At 42.4% G+C, this 19,867-nt stretch overlaps 1 protein-coding gene across 38 annotated transcripts in view; it reads right to left on the reverse strand.

The window, feature by feature from the left end:
* The window catches only part of Lpp (LIM domain containing preferred translocation partner in lipoma), a 633,326-nt gene that overhangs the window by 431,696 nt on the left and 181,763 nt on the right, over window positions 1-19,867 (reverse strand). For 8 of the 38 annotated variants that reach the window (XM_087575796.1, XM_087575779.1, XM_087575794.1 and 5 more), the window contains one exon: window positions 8,172-8,200. The gene's annotated coding sequence lies outside the window, so the exon portion shown is untranslated. 38 annotated transcript variants of the gene reach the window in all.

Genomic DNA, 19,867 nt, shown 5'->3' on the forward strand with positions numbered 1-19,867 from the left:
GGCTCTAAGTGAAACCAATATTCTGTAAATGGATCAACAAAATCGAGGAAAATAATGACTGTATGAGCATATGAGCATGTGTGAGTATATATTTGTATAAATATACATATATATGTGAAAATATACACAAAAGGAAAATTATTAACAAAAGCACTTCAAATAAAAGTTATAAATGAATATTCTCAACCCAGGGTAGCAAAAGAATGTTAAGTATAGCCATAATCTTACAATTGGATAGATGGGGAAAGATGGCATTCAGAATTGTTACAAACAATGATGTCTAAAGGAGAAGAGAAACCAGCTGAGACTGTCACAATCCTCTCAGTTCCTGTAGCACACACAACAATGGAAAGATTGCAGGGAGGGGCGGTATAAACCTTTCAACTATGACACACCAAGAATGTGGGACACAACCCTGAGAAAATTACACTTGTACACATTCATAATCATCTTAGCACGGGTGCTCTAAGGGGTAAGGCTTGGGAAAAAATTCAGTAAGCGATGGGCTTGTCTTGCTAGCACAAGGACTGATACTGGATGCCTAGAATCTGTCTTCAAGGCCAGGAGGGTGGAGGGAGAGACAAGCCAACCATCTTAACATGATCAGTGAGAGTCCCTGTCTCAAACTGCAAGGTGCACAGTCCCTAGGGACAGCCAGAGGAATGATACCCAAAGGTGACATTTGGCCTTCACATGTAGAAGTACTCAACTGGCAGCATTTTCAAATACACACATTCACCCAACATACCTGGCCAAACACAGATCCAAATTGAAGTTGGAGAAATGGCTTTGTGCATAAGAATGTGAACTACAGCTGGAAAGAACTGAGTTTGGGTCACAGGACCCAAGACAACTGGCTTCATGGAGCCTCTAACTTCCCTCCCACAGACACATTAGCTCCTCAGGACTCTACAGACACCTGAACTCACATAAAAATATGCATGTACACAAAACAGAGGACATAAATTTTGGTTAAAATAAAAGATTGTTTTAAAGAAGCCCTGCAGGCATGTGATTTCAGACTGTTCACTTTGTCTCAAAAACCAATTAGGGGCTCCTCCTTGGGACAGGCTAATTCTGCTGCACTCAGAGGTCTTTTTTCTGGAGTGGGGTATTTCTTTATTTACATTTCAAATGTTATTCCCTTTCCCTCTTTCCTGTCCATGAAGCCCCCTATACCCTCCCCCTCCCCTTCTTCTGTAAGGGTATTCCCCTCCCCATCCACGCTCACTTATCGTCCCCCAACCCCCACCCCCGCTGACAATCCCCTGCCCTAGGGGTCAACCTTGGCAGTATCAAAGGTTTGTCCTTCCATTGATGTCCAGCAAGGCCATCCTCTGCTACATATGCAGTTGGAGCCATGGGTCAGTCCATGGATAATGGTTAAGCCCCTGGGAGCTCTGGTTGGTTGGCATTGTTGTTCTTATGGGGTTGCAAGCCCCTTCAGCTCTTTCGATCCTTTCTCTAATTCCTCCAACTGGAATCCCATTCACAGTTCAGAGGTTTGCTGCTAGTATTCGCCTCTATATTTGACATGTTCTGGCTGTGTCTCTCAGGAGAGATTTATATCCAGCACTTCTTAGCTTCATCAATCTTATCTAGTTTTGGTGGCTTTATATATATGGTCCACATGTGGAGCAGGCTCAGAATGGCCATTTCTTCAGTGTCTGCTCTAGACTTTGCCTCCATATCCCCTATGATGGATATTTTTGTTCCCCCTTTTAAGAAGGAGTGAAGCACCTGCATTTTGGTAATCCTTTTGAGCTTCATGTGGTCTGTGTATTGTATCTTGGGTAATTCGAGTTTTGGGGCTAATATCCACTTATCAGTGAGTGCATACCATGTGTGTTTTCCTGTGATTGGGTTACCGCACTCAGGATGATATTTTCTAGTTCAATCCATTTGCCTATGAATTTCATGAAGTCATTGTTTTTGATAGCTGAGTAGTACTCCATTGTGTAGATGTACCACATTTTCTGTATCCATTCCTCTGTTGAAGGGCATCTGGGTTCTTTCCAGCTTCTGGTTATTATAAATAAGGCTGCTATGAACAGTGATACATGTGTCTTTGTTGTATATTGAAGCATCTTTTGGGTATATGCCTAGGAGAGGTATAGCTGGGTCCTCATTAGGACAATGTCCAATTTTCTGAGGAACCTCCACACTGATTTCCAGAATGGTTGTACCAGTCTGCAATCCCAACAACAATGGAGGGGTGTTCCTCTTTCTCCACATCCTCGCCAGCATCTGCTGTCACCTGAGTTTTTGATCTTAGCCATTCTCACTGGTGTGAGGTGAAATCTCAGGGTTGTTTTGATTTGCATTTCCCTTATGACTAAAGATGTTGAACATTTCTTTAGGTGTTTCTCAGCCATTCGATATTCATTAGCTGAGAATTCTTTGTTTAGCTCTGTACCCCATTTTTAATAGGGTTATTTGTCTCCCTGCAGTCTAACTTCGTGAGTTCTTTGTATATTTTGGATATAAGCCCTCTATCTGTTGTAGGATTGGTAAAGATCTTTTCCCAATCTGTTGGCTGTCGTTTTGTCCTAATGACAGTGTCCTTTGCTTTACAGAAGCTTTGCAGTTTTATGAGGTCCCATTTGTCAATTCTTGATCTTAGAACATAAGTGTTTTGTTCAGAAAAACTTCCCCAGTGCCATGTGATCAAGACTCTTCCCCAATTTGAGACTCTTTACCACTTTTTCTTCTATTAGTTTGAGTGTATCTGGTTTGATCCACTTGGACTTGAGCTTTGTACATGGTGATAAGAATGGATCAATTTACATTCTTCTACATGCTGACCTCCAGTTGAACCAGCACCATTTGCTGAAAATGCTATCTTTTTTCCATTGGATGGTTTTAGCTCCTTTGTCAAAGATCAAGTGACCATAGGTGTGTGGGTTCATTTCTGGGTCTGCATTTCTATTCCACTGATCTACCTGCCTCTCTGAGAGGTCTTATTTGTCTTTAGTTATGCATCTAGGGGCAGGACAAACGAGACTTCCCCTTTCTGCATCAATGTTTCCTAGTGTCATCACTAGATCTTGTTTGGCCACATTCAATGGATGCAGCAGGCTATATGAATATATTTATGCATTTTACATAGGTATGTAAAATAACAAAAAGAAGCAAGCAGCCGGACAGGGGCATTAGAGGGACTAGGGGAGGGCATGGAAGACAGAAAGGTGTAATTATATTTTAATTCATCGGGTTTTAATGGAAAGTCTTCTTACAAAGTAATTTCTACGTAGCTCATGCAAGGGACGTTGCCCTTTGTCAGATCTACCTAAGAGAAAAAGGAAACAACTGAAACTAGGAGTGAAGTAGGATCCGGACAGTTCCTGGAGGCAGAGACCCTGTAGGTGTATTTGCTTAGATCAGTGATTCTCATCTCATGTGTCATGACAAGCCTTTAACAATCCTCTGCCTCAAAAATGTGCATATTCTGATTCATAGCAGTTGCAAATTTACAGCTATAAAGGAGCAAAAAGGTAACTTTATGGTTGGGGGTCACCACAGTCAGAGGAACTTTATCAAACGGTCACAGCATTAGGACAGTTGAGAACCACTAGCCTAGAAAGAAAGAAATGTAAAAGCAGATAGATTTAGGCATTTAGTAGGCAGAGGCAAGTTCAGAAATCATGCAGGGAAATGAGGGGTTAAATACTTCCAAGTGGGACAGAAGGTGAGTTATGGCTGGCAGTCACATTGATTCTAATAATCCGAGAGCACGGGAGGTCTTTCCATCTTCTAGTTCCTGCTGCTCAAGTTGCCAGCTCCCTGGTTAGGTTTACTCACAGGTGCTTTTCATTCAAGCTAGAGTGAATAGAACCATTTCCACAATGTCTTCCTCTGTGTGTCTGTCATTGGAACATAAAAAAGTTTTATGAGTTGATTTTGTACCCTGCTTCTTTGCTGAAGGTGTTGATCATGTCTCAAGGTTTTCTGGTGGAATGTTTTGGATCTCTCATGCATAAATCATATTATAAGGGGTCTGTATACATAATATCAAATCATCTGGAAGTAAGGATGACTTGATTTCTACCTGTAGCCCTTTAATACACAAACATATCCATATAACCTGTAGGCCTACTTATAGCCCTTTAATTTCCTTCTTTTGTCTCCTTCTCTGGCTAATGCTTCAAGCAGTATGTTGAAAAAAATAGGGATAGTGGACAGTTGTCTCATTCCTGGTTTTATTTTTCTTCATGTGCCATAATACTGGCTATTGGGTTTGTCATATACTCACCTTTTATTATTATGGGATACATTTCCTCCAGTATTCCCCTCTCTAGAACTTTAACCTGATGGCACGGTATTTTGTCAGATGCCTTTTCTCCATCTATTCAATTATCGTATGATCGATTTAAGTTCATTTATTTATAATATTTACTGACTTACGTATGTTGAAACATTCCTGTGCTACTGGCTTCAATGAAGGAATGAAAGATGGACAGAATTCTGCTGTAAGTCCATCTGGACCCAAGAAAAGTTAAATCATGGTATTTACAAGTAAATGGCTTTAATTACATAATATTATACTGACTGAGGTAACCCAGGCGAAGAATGACAAAGTAGTGCATACTCTCTCCCATTTGTGGGTCCCAGCTCCACATCATTGCTTGTGGGTATGCAACCTGGGGTACCTGCAAAACCAGGAAGGTAAAAAGAGTCATGGTTGGTGGAAGGAACCAGGAGGGTGGGGTGAGGGGGCAAAATGGGAGAAAGGAAGGATTTTAACTGGAGAGGAGCTGGGAGGGGAGCATACATAAAGAATGGTTGCTTGACAAAACAGAGAAATGTTATTAGATTTCCTTAAAAATCCATTACATATATTACATCAACTTTATACATTATAATTATGTAATAATTATATGTTATAATTATAATATATAGAGAGGGGGTAAATTAAATGGAGTTAACTACTTGGGGTGATAATGCCCCCAGGACTCAAAAAATAGCTAACAAAACCCCTGTGACAAACATGAGAAACCCCCCCTTCAAATTGTTATTCAAGAGACTCCTCCAAACTGGAGGCGGATACCATTACCCTTGGTTGTGCCCTAGGATTTTTAGTTAAGACTCTGTTTCTGAAGACACAAGCACATTAAACTCAGAACTTGGAGGAATCGACCTGGAAGAATCCTCCCCCCAGAGTACCAGAGGGAACCTGCAAACTGCCAACGGAGAAAACAGTCAAAAAGCACACCAAGCCTTAAAGTCCAGGAGCCACAATCATCTGCCCAGCAGATATCCCAAGGCTACAACAGTGGCAGTAACACCTTGTGGACCATCAGCACGCACTGAATTCAACTTGAGGCCAGTTCAATGGAAGAGAACTCAACTCTACCTGGTACGATAAAGCTAGTCAAGTCCCTGTATGTAGCCTGTGTAGTCATGGTGCATAGAGAACCCATTACTGCCACTTTCCTAACGCGGGAGACTTTCTAACGCATTCTAAATACTTATCTCTATGCAAACAGACAAATGTCGCCCTCATCCCTAATGACACGCTTCTTTTTCAGCACAGGAAAGTGATTATAGAAACCCACAGCTCAGTATAAGGCCAAGTACAATAGGTCATGGAATATCTACAAGGCACCTCCTATGCCTATGGCTCAGAGAACATCAGTGAAAATGGGGCAGAAAGAATGCAAGAACCAGAAGACTATGCCATCAGCTTCACGATGGCCTTGTGTACTGAGAGGCATCCATGAAGTCTCAATAATATGACTGCCGAAATGAGACCAGCAAAATGACCATAACTGCTGGTGCAGCAATAGGGATGAGGGAAACCTGACCAGGCTCCACTCCTGCATGACAGGAGAGATGGAGAACCCATCTTCGCCACAGATAAACTCCTAATTGGTTATTCAGTGGTGAGAAGTCACCCCTAAGCATACAGTCACCCCAACCATACACATACAGACAACACAAATGACTCCGAAGGAAAAAATGTGTGTGTGTGTGTGTGTATGAGTGTGTGCGCGTGCATGCGTGTGTACATGTGAGGTTATTGCCACTGGCCTTGATTTGCCTCACAGAAATTGAAGGTAAAAACCTGTTGCTGAAGGCACCACATAGCTCAGATAGACACTGGAGGAATGGACTGGAAACAGGAGGAATCGACCGGAAACCACCCCTGAGGACTGCACATACACAGGTGTTTGTATAAACAATAATAACTAAAGGATATGAGAGCCCGGATTTAAGAGGAAGTATGGAAATTAGGAAAAAGGTGGTGGGGGAAAGGGATAGGTGAAAATGATGCAAATGTAGTGTGTATGAAACTCCCAAAACATTAAAAACTGAAGCTTAAAAAAAAAAAGGAAATTCAATAGACTTGCCCAAGAATATGCTGAGATTACAAAAACTTCAAGCATAAAGGACCACTCAGCAATCTCTACATTTCTAATTTAAAATAAAGCGTATTTCTCAATTTACTCAAAGGGCAGTACCGGACCGCCTTTGTAAAGAGACTCATCATGCTTATTAGAATGTTTACTTTTTTGTTTTGCTATGAATGGAATCCTAACATTATGAATTATTCCATTTCAAATTGGGGTATGAGATTAGGCATGATAAGTATGGAGACATATTAACCTTACATAAACAGAAAACTCTAATGCATAAAATAGGTATTTCATGTGAGAATCACTGAGGATAACTGAGACTTTCACATGCCTGTAAAAGTCACAGAAATATCACATAAAGAATTCTATAAACACTAATAAAATATACAGTGCTAGCTTCCAACCCCTGACATCTCAACCACCAGGCCTTACATTTGAGATCTCTGAGGAACTCAGCTGTATGCATACACAGAGGTGATCCCAACAAAATTTATATAATATAAAACACTCACAGAAGAGGCTAAGCTCTGAGTGTTTAATTTCTGCAATATATCACCTAATAATTTTGATTATTTTACACATTCTCTATTATTAATATATGATATATAATATAAATATATGCAATTAACATATACTATATTAATTATATTAAGTATATAATATGTATTAAATATATAAAATATAAGGTGACAATTAGGTGTATACTAGATCAAAACCATATAAATTCAAGGAAGGCATGGTGGCTTGCTTATCTTGTAAATCAGGACTCTTAGAGACTAAACTGTTCTGAATTAAAGGCCACCCTGCATTATATAATGAGCTACAGGATAGCCTAGACTACCAAAAAAAAATCCTGTCTTTAAAAAAAAAATGTGCAATTTCAGTGTTACTAGAAAATGAAGTAATGGACAGGAAAGGCCAAAAAAAAAAAAAAATTCAAGGCTCCCGGCTTAAGTATATTAAGGTTTACTTTTTCCTGCATAGCATCGTGTTTCCTTGTCTCTCTACGGGTAAGCGAATGCTGGTAATGTTTTCATATTCCATACATATGTAATTGAAAATAGCAGTGCTCAGTTACATATCCATGACAGCAATCACTTTTAAAGTTCCAGAAAATGCTACAATGAGCTAGAGCATGGTGAATTAAACTCCCCTTCAAACATGGCTCCTCAACAAAGCATCAGAGGATGTATTTTCTACAAAAGCTCACCTGTTACATTCTAAGAAACAACCCTTTTCTAAAGTTTTAGCACTATCTGAAACACTCTCGGATAAGTGACGTGGAGGTGAGCTCTGGGTGTTTACTTTAGAACCTGAAGTCAGTTTCTGCAATATTATCAGCTCTGGGGAGAAATTTTACAAGAAATGCAAACGCTAATGAGAGCTATTTCCTTGACTTCTCTTCACAGCAGTCTGACAACAAACGAAGAGCATTTTCTATACCTGTCTGTGCAATGGATGTCTGTAATTAGTGCCTAGGATTTGGTGAGAGCTAAAGATAACTTTGGAGTCCACCAGTCCTCTGATGTTCTGTACATTCTGAACAGCTGTAATTAGGTCCCAGGGGATGTAATATTTAGGAAGGTGTAAGGAAAAGAAATAATCAGATAAGGGATGGTAAGAAGTGGTGGGTGAGGCAGGGGGATGCATCCACGTGTGTGTTCGTGTGCATGCACATGCTGCGTACCCTACTGAGAGCGCTCTAAGGATCTGAGTCACCTTCTCCAGTCATGGTGGGACCAGGTCAGAGAGCCTAAAACCTTCCTAACTCCTACTGTTTCTTGAAAGTTGAAATTCAAAGCAGACACCTCTCACCTTTCTATGAGTTTTGGTGCTGCTGCTCGCTGAAAAAAAAAAAAAAAGGAACTAATCATATTCCTGTACAATAGTCTTCAAATCACGATAAAAAAACACTAACCAGGAGAATGAAAGTCAAAATTACCAACACAAAAGCATGAGTTGAGCAACCAGATAGAATTTCGGATTAAATACACCACAAGAAAGGAGCATACAGGTCTCCACTTGGGTTTTTCCTAGTACCCACTTCCTGCTGAGGGGAGATGGTCCCTTCATCTGAGCTGGCATTTGAATGTTCACATTAAAAGGGCAGTCTCCTCCGTGAGACTGCACCTTAGAACAGTCCTTGGTACTTTTTATTTATAAATATTATCAGTGTGTAAGAACAGCAGCAAGCCATCCACTGTGGTAACACCAGTCTGTGGGTCCCGGGACTGCAGGTACAGCTTACCCTGTTATGGGGAGGGTTAAAGTCTGTCTTCCTGCCACACTCCTCCCCATGCTTATTCAACTATCCAATATGTAAGTCCCATACTGTAAGATTATAAGGAAATGCACAATAGGAAGGCAAGGAGCTCAGGAGATGACTACCTTCACTGACTTATCATATATGGACAGGAAAACATCAGAGTAAGTACTTTGTGCTTTTCCAGCTAACCCTTGACTACCTCCTATCTGAATAAATCAAAGTATATGCAGAAAACCACATTACACACCTATCCCAGTCAACCATCTCAGAGAGGCCAAAGCTCTTCCTAAGCCCTGGGATTGCCTCATTTCTACGACCAACTTCACCTGTCCTAATATGGGCTCCACTCTATGAGCCTATGACTCCACTTCGAGCACTCGAATACAGCCTACAGTTTCTTGGAAAGGCCATTCTCAGAGCTTGTTATACTGCAGGTTTTTGAGATTAAACTGATTTAATTTGGATATGATCTAAGCATACCCCAAGTCACTCTGTGCTGAAATTTAACCACTACTATGAACAGAAACATAGAAATTTATCACAAAGACAGTGTTTAGGAGCTAAAAACATTAAAAAGTGGCTAGAATTAGAGAAGGCCATTAGATCAGATGCTCAACATGGGATCCTCGGTGTTTCAAGGAAGAAGGGAAGAGAGCACACCAATGGGTATGTTTCATTGAGGTCACCTGCTACCAGCATTCTCTGCCAAGCAAGAAATTCATCACCAAATACCATCCCTTGTCCTCAAACCCTAAGTTAGATAAATGGCTTTCTGCATAAAGTTAGCCTGTTTCCGATTCTTCACTAAGGAAAACAAAGCTAACTAGTACGACTTCAATTCATCACCATCAGAAGCCATCACATGGGTCTGGAGGCACGCTTCGGCAGTTAAGAACATAGGCTGCTCTTCCCAAAGATTCAGATTTGGTTGCCAGCACCCAGATGATGGCTCATAACTCTCTGTAACTCCAGTTCTCCAGGCAAGCATGTACTGCACAGACATACATGCATAACACACACACACACACACACACACACACACACGAACGAGACAGACATAAAAACAGAAAATGCATAACAAATTTTGTTTTTGAAAAGCTGTCTCATGATGCTATAATACAGATGAGCCTTAAAAATCTACTAAGTGACGGAGCTGGGGAGATGGTCCTGTAGTCACGGGCACTGGCCGCTATTCCAGAATTCTGGGATTCCATTCTCAGTGGCCATGGGGCAGCTTCCAGCAGTTTATAACTCCAGTGTCAAGAGATCTGATGCTCTAAACAGGACCCTGCCGATTCCAGGCATACAAATGGGACACAGACATGCATTTAAGCAAAATACCCATACACATAAAACTAAAAGAAAGCATACTAAATTTAAAAAGCCAACTGCAAAAGACCACAACTGCTGGGTTGCATTAGAAACAAGGTGCAAACCAGGCAACATCACAAAGCAGAATGCCTGGCAGGCAGGTGTTTAGTAAGAGATGAAGGGAGGCTTGGGGGAAGTGAGCCTAGTCTGTGAGTTCAGCAGCTAGCTTAAGGCGGCCACGTTTGAAAGTGATACCAGTGATGATTATACAATTCTACAAAGACACAACGAAAAAAAAAAAACTAACTACTTCCAGTTCATCAAGTTATGTATTAATGACGCTACTGAAGAAAATGTACCCCTCTAGGCTCTTCACATGTTGCTTAACTTGATTCTCCCTTCTACCCGTGTCTCCTACGAATGGTATGGATTCTTCTGGACGGCATGTGCCATCGTAGCCAGCAGTACAATTGTGGGTGGTTATTTCTGTGCCTGGCTCCACAAATAGCCTATGTGTGCTTTCGGAGAAAACAAACATGTTAGATTTCCATACTCAGTCCTCTGGTAAGGATCAAGTACTTATGTGAAAATTAGAGAAAAAAAATCAAAACACAAAAAACTGGGTCTCACCATACATAACAACCGAAGATAATGGTTTTTAGCCAACTTGTAAGGTTAAAGTGGTGTAAGCGGCATCCCTGGCTGTACCAACCCTCTTCTCTATCCCAACAGTCCCAAACCACACACACACGAGACACAAGAAAAGAGTCACACGCAATGAAAATGACTAGTCTGAATATATTTCTCTCTCTCTCTCTCTCTCTCGCTCGCTCGCTCGCTCTCTCGCTCTCTCGCTCGCTCTCTCTCCCCCTTCTCTCTCCCTCCCTCCCTTCCAGTGTTCTCTCTATGTGTCTCTATGTCTCCATCTCACAGAAACACAAACACAAAATCTATTAAAAGCTGATCATTGCTTGTTATATGAGAATATCACCCGGAGGGGAAGGGGATGGAGGATAGGGGAAGGGTTGTGTGAAGGAGGACCAGAAAGAGGGATGTCAGTGAGTGGGATATAAAGTAAATAAATAAAAATAAAATAAAAAAATGTTCTGCGTGTGTGTGTGTGTGTGTGTGTGTGTGTGTGTGTGTGTATTTTTTAAGAGTATCATGAAAATTGCTCTTTTTACTAATTTGGTTCGAAGTGTTGTGTGCACATGAAAGGTAGTGAATAGTTTAAATCTATCATGTAATAAAAACCAAAGACATTTTTCTCATTACAGTGACTACCAAAGTCATGTGCTACTACCCTGACCACATATATAGTAGGTTACACAGGAAGAGAATACGCTGAGAAAAACCTTTGTCCTCAAGTTGTGTGTGTGTGTGTGTGTGTGTGAGTGTGTGTGTGTGTGTGTGTGTGTGTATGTGTGTGTGTATGAAAAGAATCATGGCCTCTCTATACTAATGTAGGGAAAATAAAATTCTGTGTCTATGTATTCCCATGGTGCTGTGTATGCCAATATGCGCATGTGGGTGTGGAAGTCATAGATCAACACCAGGCACCTCCTCAGTTGCGTCCCACCTTAGTTTTGAAGACATTGTCTTCACTGAGCCTGGCGCTCACGGACGCAGTGGCAAGTGGACGATATAGAGACTGTGCCTGTCTATAAATCCCCATGCTAAGGCCACAGACACACCACCACCCCAGCTTGTACGTGGGTGCTGGGGACCCACACCCAGTTCCTCGTGACAGCAAAGCAAGCACTTTACTGGCTACCCTTTTCTCGAGCCCATCATCACGAAGGATGTTGTGCCACTCTTAATAAGAAATTTGATTTGTGCCCCTATGCTACAGAACATATCAACATGCCAGGTTATACAAATACCACTTTACCTAAAGAAAACAGCATTATAGGAGAGTCCTCAAGGGACACTCACGAATTCAAAAGCTTCTTCCTCTCTCAACCTGAGAGACACCTGGACTGACCACTCTCCACCTTCCTGGAGAGGACAGGTACTCCTCCCTCAAGTGAGGTCTGAACAAATAACATGTGCTTGTCCAACAACAACACTTAATGCCCTTCCATCACAGCACTGACGAGTGCCCCAGCATCCGTGAGACCATGGGTGACATCACAGGTATTAAAATGATGCACACAGTTCTGGATGCAAAAGCTTTGTCCGCTATACCAAAGTTGGCAAGAAGAGCACTTTCATCTGTGATCTGTAATTTCAATATTGGTGACTGTGATTCCCACTTCAGATCCAATCCACCTTAGCATGCTCGAAGGTGTCCAACACATATCTCCGTAGTTGATAAATCCAATACAGGCTATTCGACTGGATTTAAAGGTGATTTCTGAGGTGTTATTGAGGAAGCACAGACACTGAGTACATTAGCAATAAGAAAGGGTGCTAAGAGGAGACTTGAAATACACACACCCCCAGCAGATAGTACTTATGTCAGCTTCCTAGTCATCCAAAGTAAACTTTACCCTGGTGTCCACAGGTATGGCTCTCTGTCAGACGTGATTCTCTACAAAATCCCTGCCTCATATCTGACCCGGGGCCTAACAAAAGTAGATCCTCACAGAAACAATAAAACAAGGAAGAGGCACCCAGATGACACTTAGTTGAATTATACTGAGAAAAATCAGGGTCTGTATGCCTGCCCTGTGAAAAACAAGCAGGCCACAACTTGAAACTGCGTTCCCCAAGGGAGTTTAGATTCAAGCCAGAGCAGCCTCCTCAAATGCCCTTCCCCGTCCTGCATGGGGCAATGTGAAACCAGCTCTGCCAAGCCCAGTTGTGGCAGAGGCCAGAAGAGGTCTCCCTAAGGGATTCAAGGAATAGAAAGGACAAGCAAACCACCACACTGTTCACCCATCAGGACAGGACCTCCAAAGCAGCCCACGCAGCTCTGGGCGTACATATTCCAGTAGGACGTCTGCGATCAAGATGCCGGAAGGCTAACAACAAAGGTAAAGGGAGGGCCCTTAGAGCTGGCTGATAACCATGCTGCTGACAAGATGTGAACAGACTCTAATGGTACCCCAAGCCCGCATCGGGAACCAGTCATACAATTCTAACCCTAACCCTAACCCCTTCGAGTGCCAGATTTGAATGCAGGTGGCACTGCTTACTAGCTATGCAGTCTTAGGAGCTGACCAGAACATTCTGTGCATCTGAAACTTCTTATCTGTGAAATGGAGATTATCAGGACACACAGTTAAATGAGAACTCAGATTAATAACTAGTGGCTGAGCTTGTAAGTCCCCACCCCACCCCACCCCCAAAAAAACATTTGAAACAATCACAAGTGTCAGAAGAGAAAGAGTCTTATTATAGTCAACATGGACCTAGTGTTTCATTGACAAAGGAATGCTCAGGCCTGGGAAGAGAATGGCTTTGCCTAAAAATATGCAGTCAGTCAGTCTCATGGGCACGGATGAGCCAAGGCCTTTGTTTCACAATGCTTTGGAGCCATTCACTGATGAAAAAATGCTGTCAAAATCCTGTGCAGCCACAGAGGCTAGCACTGTGTTAGCAGCAGCAGAGTGTTTGCTATTCCCAGTCATAACCAGCCTTGCATTCATCTCCATCACTTGACTTAATCCCTACAACTACCCCAGAAGGCAAAGACCACCAGAAGCACAACTGTTAGAGCCAAAACAAGGAAACTGGGCCAAGCACTGCTGAGATTGCTCTTACCTTCATCGTGGTTCTCTATTTCCGGAGACACGCAGCCCAGAACTATTACCCACTCCTGAGGGGGATGCCCATCCAGTCACAGGATGCTACATTGGATTAGACTCCAAACCAACTTGTTTAGTGAGGAATTTAAACAACAGACCTTGCCCATAATCTCTAACTCATCAAATCCTTCTCCCCGTGTTGGGAAATGAAGGCATGTGTTAACTATGACAAGGGTTTGCTCTGACTTGATTAAACTTAGCAAAACGAAAACCTTCCCTAGAGCTTACCTTCCTTCTCTGTCTATGGAGAGTTGGGTCGAAACTTTCGACCAAGACAGTGAAGCCACCACTGAGAAGAAAGCACTCACCACACACACACAAGTAAGCAATGACCTAGCACACCACCACTTAGCAAGTATCAGATTCTTATAGCACAAGTTAAGAATGACACATCCATAAGGAGTCAAGTGTCTGCCTAAGGTGTGACAGACAGACGGACAGACAGACAGACGGACAGATGGACGGACAGACGGACGGACAGACGGATGGACAGATGGACCACTGCATCACTCATTGCTTTTTAAATGGATCAGTTTCTCAAGTAAACAGGATCGAAAGGCGGGCCTCAAGTCCACAGACCTTTTAAAATGGGAACATCCAAAGTCCTGTGAAGACTCATCTCCAGGCTAAGGGACTTTCCACACACAGACGATTATCTACCTACCTGCCTCCTATTTATGTATCTACAACCTAACCGACGAAACAGTTAACAGTTTTCTTTCTTTTGGTTCTGTCATGTTTTAAGGTACAAAAATGGTAAAAGTCAAGGAAGAGAAAGGTGACGATTTCATACTGGTCTTGTCTCTAACAAGGACAGAGTCTCAGGGAAGTTGTCAGCTAGCCTCAGTTTCTTTATCTATAGGCATGCAATTCCATGAGATCTCCAAGGGTTGTTCTACCTAACTAAATGGCTACAATTCCAAATAAGCAAAGAGAAAATGCCATGACGGAAACTAACTATTTCCAAATAGTTAACTAAAACACTAATTCTGCTAAGTTCTGACACTTAATACAAAACAAGCCAGTCTGAAATCCTGGAAACCTGCGTTTTTTTTGTTTGTTTGTGTTTTTCTGAGAGTGTTTTTGATAGTAAAAAAGGCTAGCACCAATAAATAACAAGAGTTTTGCTGAAAACCAAGCAGTTTTCAGAAAACCATATGGGTTAAAGGTCAAAGTCACATGTTGATCTGGCCAGGGCAATGCTGTTTTTTTCCACACTCTAAATGGTTTCCTCCTACCAACATTTTACCTGTGGAAAGGCAGGTGGACGTCCACAGTTTAGCCAAAATGACTTCATAATTTCACTCAGGGTGAACCTAAAAGATTTGAATGCTGAACTCAGACAGGGCAAAACTGTCTAGAGTCTGGGATATTATGGACAAAACTATTCAAATACAATATTAATTTGACAAAATCGAAATTGAGCATGGCATGAAGGACAGTTGAGTTTGTTTCTCTGAATGTTCCTAGAGTTAAATTTGCTAAACGTGCAGGCCATTCCTCCAAAGGAATGGATTAGGGAGCAGGGACTCCTGAAGTGACAAGACTGTTTGTGGAGCTGACAATTGAGGAAACCCTGGCCAAACATACAAAGAGCCTGTCACAAGGAGAGGGCTTGACAGTGATGGCTTCGTTACCTCAAAAGTTAAGCTACACAACACAACTGAGAACGAACGCTCATGTTTAACCATTTGCTGGTATTATATTTATATATCAACCATTACATTTATACTATTTTCATCTTTAGCAAATTAGTTATATGAACATCTAGAGAAAAACTCTGTCAGTCAAAAAGACTTCCGTTTGTTGAGCTATAAAAGCAATTTCAATCTAGAAGGACTGGTTCTCCTCTACTAAAGATGTACTCTATGGTATTCAGAAATGTTAGTGGAAATCTCTCTTTCTACCTCCTCCTCCTCCTCTTCCTTCTACCTCTCCCTCCACCGTATCCCCTTCTCCTCCAATACAGTTAACTAAAATTAAGTCAATTTTCTTTATGGAAGAAAGGCAACATGACAAAACCAAGGAGAGAGCTAGCAAGGGAACAAAACTAATACAGCCCCATCTAACAGAAGGATCCTGCAGTCCATGCCAGAGTCTGCCTTGGGGCCTCCGTGTTCTAACACCGTGAGATTTATTCTCACACAGCACTTCTCCATGACTCTGAGGAATGCACAGAAGGCTGCCACAGAAGACAGTTCAAAGGTGGAGCATCATCAGGAGGAAACCAAAAGAGGTTAGCAACGTTTACCTCTCCCAGAAAGACAATCTGGGCGCTATCCATAGGCACAAATTCTTATGGAAGATTTAAGGCATCCAAGTGCAAGGTCACAGCGTACCGACAGTGCACAAGTTAAGAAAAGATGCATAGGAGAAGGGCGGAAGAACATTCCCATCACCTATCACCCTTTCCCAAAGCCTGCAGAGCACGGTCCAGATGTGGTTCCCAGGAGAGCAAAAATAAATAAGTAAGTGACTATCGGCTGGACCTTAGCACCACACCTGTGCCTACGGGACAAAGAAGCATTCAAAGACACACCCGCAGTAGCCACGATGCATGGACACACAGTTACCCAGTGTCTACTGACACATTCTGAAATACAGAATGGCTGGATACAAATATAAAGATGTAAATATAGCTGCACGCACACAATCAAAACAGTTCAGTCTAAGGAGATGGAAATCAGTCATGGTTGATCTCATCTAAAAGGAAACAAATGAGGGTGCATTTTTACAAGTTAATTTTTGCAACTTCAGACAACTGGAGAAATCGAGTCCACTAAAATAAGGTGAGAACAGGGAGAAAGGACCATAACACATGATGTTAATTACATGTGGGTGCAGAAATCATTAGCCAAGGAAGCAGAAGGAATGCTGGGTGCCAGGACTACAAAGAAAGGGGAGGACGCTCTAGTGACACCACGCCAAAACTCAGTGCCTCAAGGTGGCAAGTCTTAGAGCCCAGTGTTGAGCATGCGGTGTGCACATCATGACCTTGGCTAAGGGATATCTTAAATGCTGTCACCCTCACATTAAACACCTAACCGGTGGGGTGATAGATCTATTCACCAGCTTGTCATCGTGTTTCCCAGTGTGAGATTTATTAAAATATACTGCCCATCTTAAAGATATAAACTTTTCATATTCCAGTTATATAAGAATAGGGCTGGAAATGTTTTTAAACAAAAATAAAAGCTTTTCAGAAACAAGAATGAGAGAGGAGCAAACTGCAGGGATAGCAGCAACTCGGGAGCTAGGCTTCCCTGCATCTGCGCTCCGCCCACATGGACACTGCTGCCTGATTACCTCCAACACTTGCTGGGACATGTTCTGGGGTGTTGGCCATAACGAAAGCCTTGTGATTTCACAGCTATGGCATATAATGTTTGGCCAGCCACATGCACATTACGCTGCCTCATTAGGGCCCTTGCTAAAAGAGCCAGTAAACTTAAAACCACCATTTCACGCAAAGAGGACAGACACAGCAACGGTAGTGTGAAAACACACCGGCCACCCAGTGCAGGGCTACTGGTGGCCTCATAATGACAAGGTGCAGGAAAGGAAATGACCACTCTGACATCCAGATCTACTGCCCAGCACAAGGACATTCTGGGAAATACTGCCTGCCTTCACTCCATCCAATTCACCCTTAATGGTAAAAGGCCAGAGCAATTTAATGTTGGTGCCCAAGAAATTAAAGACATAAAAAACGAAATAACATGTTTTTAATTTACCATTTAATTTAAATCACACATTTACATTATGCATTAAGCTCATAAAAAACAAAGTAAATAAATTAATAAGACTTAGGACTCTGTAGTATCCCTTTATTAACTGATTTAACAATATAAAATCTCTCTGTCTCTGTGTGCGTGTCTCTCTCTCTCTCTCTTTCTCTCTCTCTCTCTCTAATTCTACATACTTCTGCCATTTTTAGCTGCTGTCCCTTCTATTAAACTCCATCTGTCATAGAAAAAAGCCAGCCCTTTTTAGGAGACATTCACCAGAATGTACCAGCAGCTCCTTCCTGGCTCACTGGATTCCTGGAAGAGGGAGGAAGCACTCTGCTCAGCTCCAGCTCATGTGTCTGATGCCCTGATCCTCGGTTAGGAGAGCAGTTTGGAGAATGGAACCCTCAGGATGTGAGCCTAGCTGGCACCATAGGCTATGGGCGGGCCTTTGAAGGTGCTAAGTCTCTGCTCTAGCTCTCTTCTTTCTGCCTACAGCTGCAAGGTGAAGGCTCTTTCCTGCGCCCACTGCCATGACTCAAACCATCCTGCTGCTGCCTGGATGCTCTGAGGCTCTGAAACTGTAGACAAAACATTTCACCTCTCACACTGCTTCCTTGAGACGTTCTGTCCCAGTGACGTTTACTCACATTCCCTGACCCCAGAGACTTGATGCCAGCAAAAGCAACAGCAAGACCGCTCCAGAGTTGACTATGGTAATGAAAAGGCAATAGGACAACAACACGACAACAACAACAACAACAACAGCAGCAGGCCTAGCTCACACCCTCAAAGCGAGGAAAACTCCCCAACCCTGACCCCTGTCTGCTTTGTGAAACACAATTCTGTCAGCATGCTAGTGAGACTTATCTTAGATGGTAACAAAAATTATTGTGTGTGTCCTGTGGTGACCACAAATCCCTTAACTATGTATCTAAATAGTTTTCATGTCTATCTCCAAGAGAATTTGTCTGCGTTAATTGTCAACACACCCATTTTCCCGAAATGATAAACCTTTAAGGGAAGAGGTAACGTATGATTAATTTAGCAAGTATGAAGAGCAAATTGGAGCTGGTAAGATAGCTCAGTGGGTAACAGTACCTCCCAAGAAGCCTATTTTTTTTTTCCGGAGCTGGGGACCGAACCCAGGGCCTTGCGCTTCTGAGGCAAGCGCTCTACCACTGAGCTAAATCCCCAACCCCCCAAGAAACCTATTGATCATCGATCCCCAAGACCCACAAGCTGTCGTATGACCTCCACATGTATCCAGTTGTATGTGTGAACACAGGCATACCCATACAGAGGCACTCACACACAACTAACAAAAAATTCAATAAAAGTGTGTCTTCAGAAAAAGAGACTTTGTCTAAAGAATCATGCAAATAAATATACAAGAGAGACTATTAAAGGCAGTGAGATGAAGAGAGCTGAAGAGGTCTGTGTTGGAAGTTGAGCAATGCAGTATGCAATACTCAGGAAAGACCTTCAAATACAGAACAGTAAGTTTCATATAGGGGTAAGTGGAGGTGGAACTCAGGATGGGGCTCAGTGGGAGAGCATATGAATATGTAAAGCCCTGGGCTTGATTGCCTAACAGCATAAAAAGACAGCCCAAGGAGGGGAAAGAAAGGGGAAGGAAAGGGGAAGGAAAGGGGAAGAAAGGGAGAGGAAGGGGAAGATAGCATTGACTCAGTGTAAACCATGAATCTGTGTCAAACTCTGGAAGGTTTTTCAGTACTAACAACACTGTCACTCCTCACAGGAATCCTCAAGAGTCACTGTTTTTACCAAATTAGATAAGGTCATGAGGCTTGAGATGCGTGGAATTCATACACTTGGCGAAGGAAATGAAAATCGATGTAATCCGAGGTTAAGACATTTGAGCTAGCATGCTTGACTTCACCAGAAGGTTATCAGCACCCTGTTCCATGAAAGGATGGAGCAGTCTCTAAAAGGAGACTGAAAGAAGACATGGGCGATTGGCCCAATAGGTAAGGGCCTAGAAAAGTGAAGGATGATACAAGGATAACATGACCACTCAGAGCATTACACTGACTCCCTGGAGACATAAATGCCCTGGTACTCAAGACAGAGGACTGGCCACACTGGGCTGCAATCTTTGCCAATGTGTCTCGTCTTCAAACTGGAGCATACATGTTCTTCACGAAAGCTGAACTGCTATCTGTGGTACTTGGTAAGCTCCAAGCCCCTGGCTGCTACCTAGGCTGTCATCATTACTGCAGCGGACGCTGCCTTCATGAAGACACGAGCAAGTAAGTCCCTCACAGAGAAGGCTAAAGGCCGCTTAGCAAAGAACTGGGCGTGGAAATCAAACTTGAATGGTGAGAGGGAACATCTTGTGGCCAATCTTAATGACACTTAATTCTCCGATGGGAGATTCTGTAGTAAACAACCTCTTGATTCTCTGCAAAACATTTTTAATTTCATGGCCTG

The sequence above is a fragment of the Rattus norvegicus genome, chromosome 11 (assembly GCF_021556685.1).
Source record: "Rattus norvegicus strain SHRSP/BbbUtx chromosome 11, alternate assembly SHRSP_T2T, whole genome shotgun sequence".
Lineage (NCBI taxonomy): Eukaryota > Metazoa > Chordata > Mammalia > Rodentia > Muridae > Rattus > Rattus norvegicus.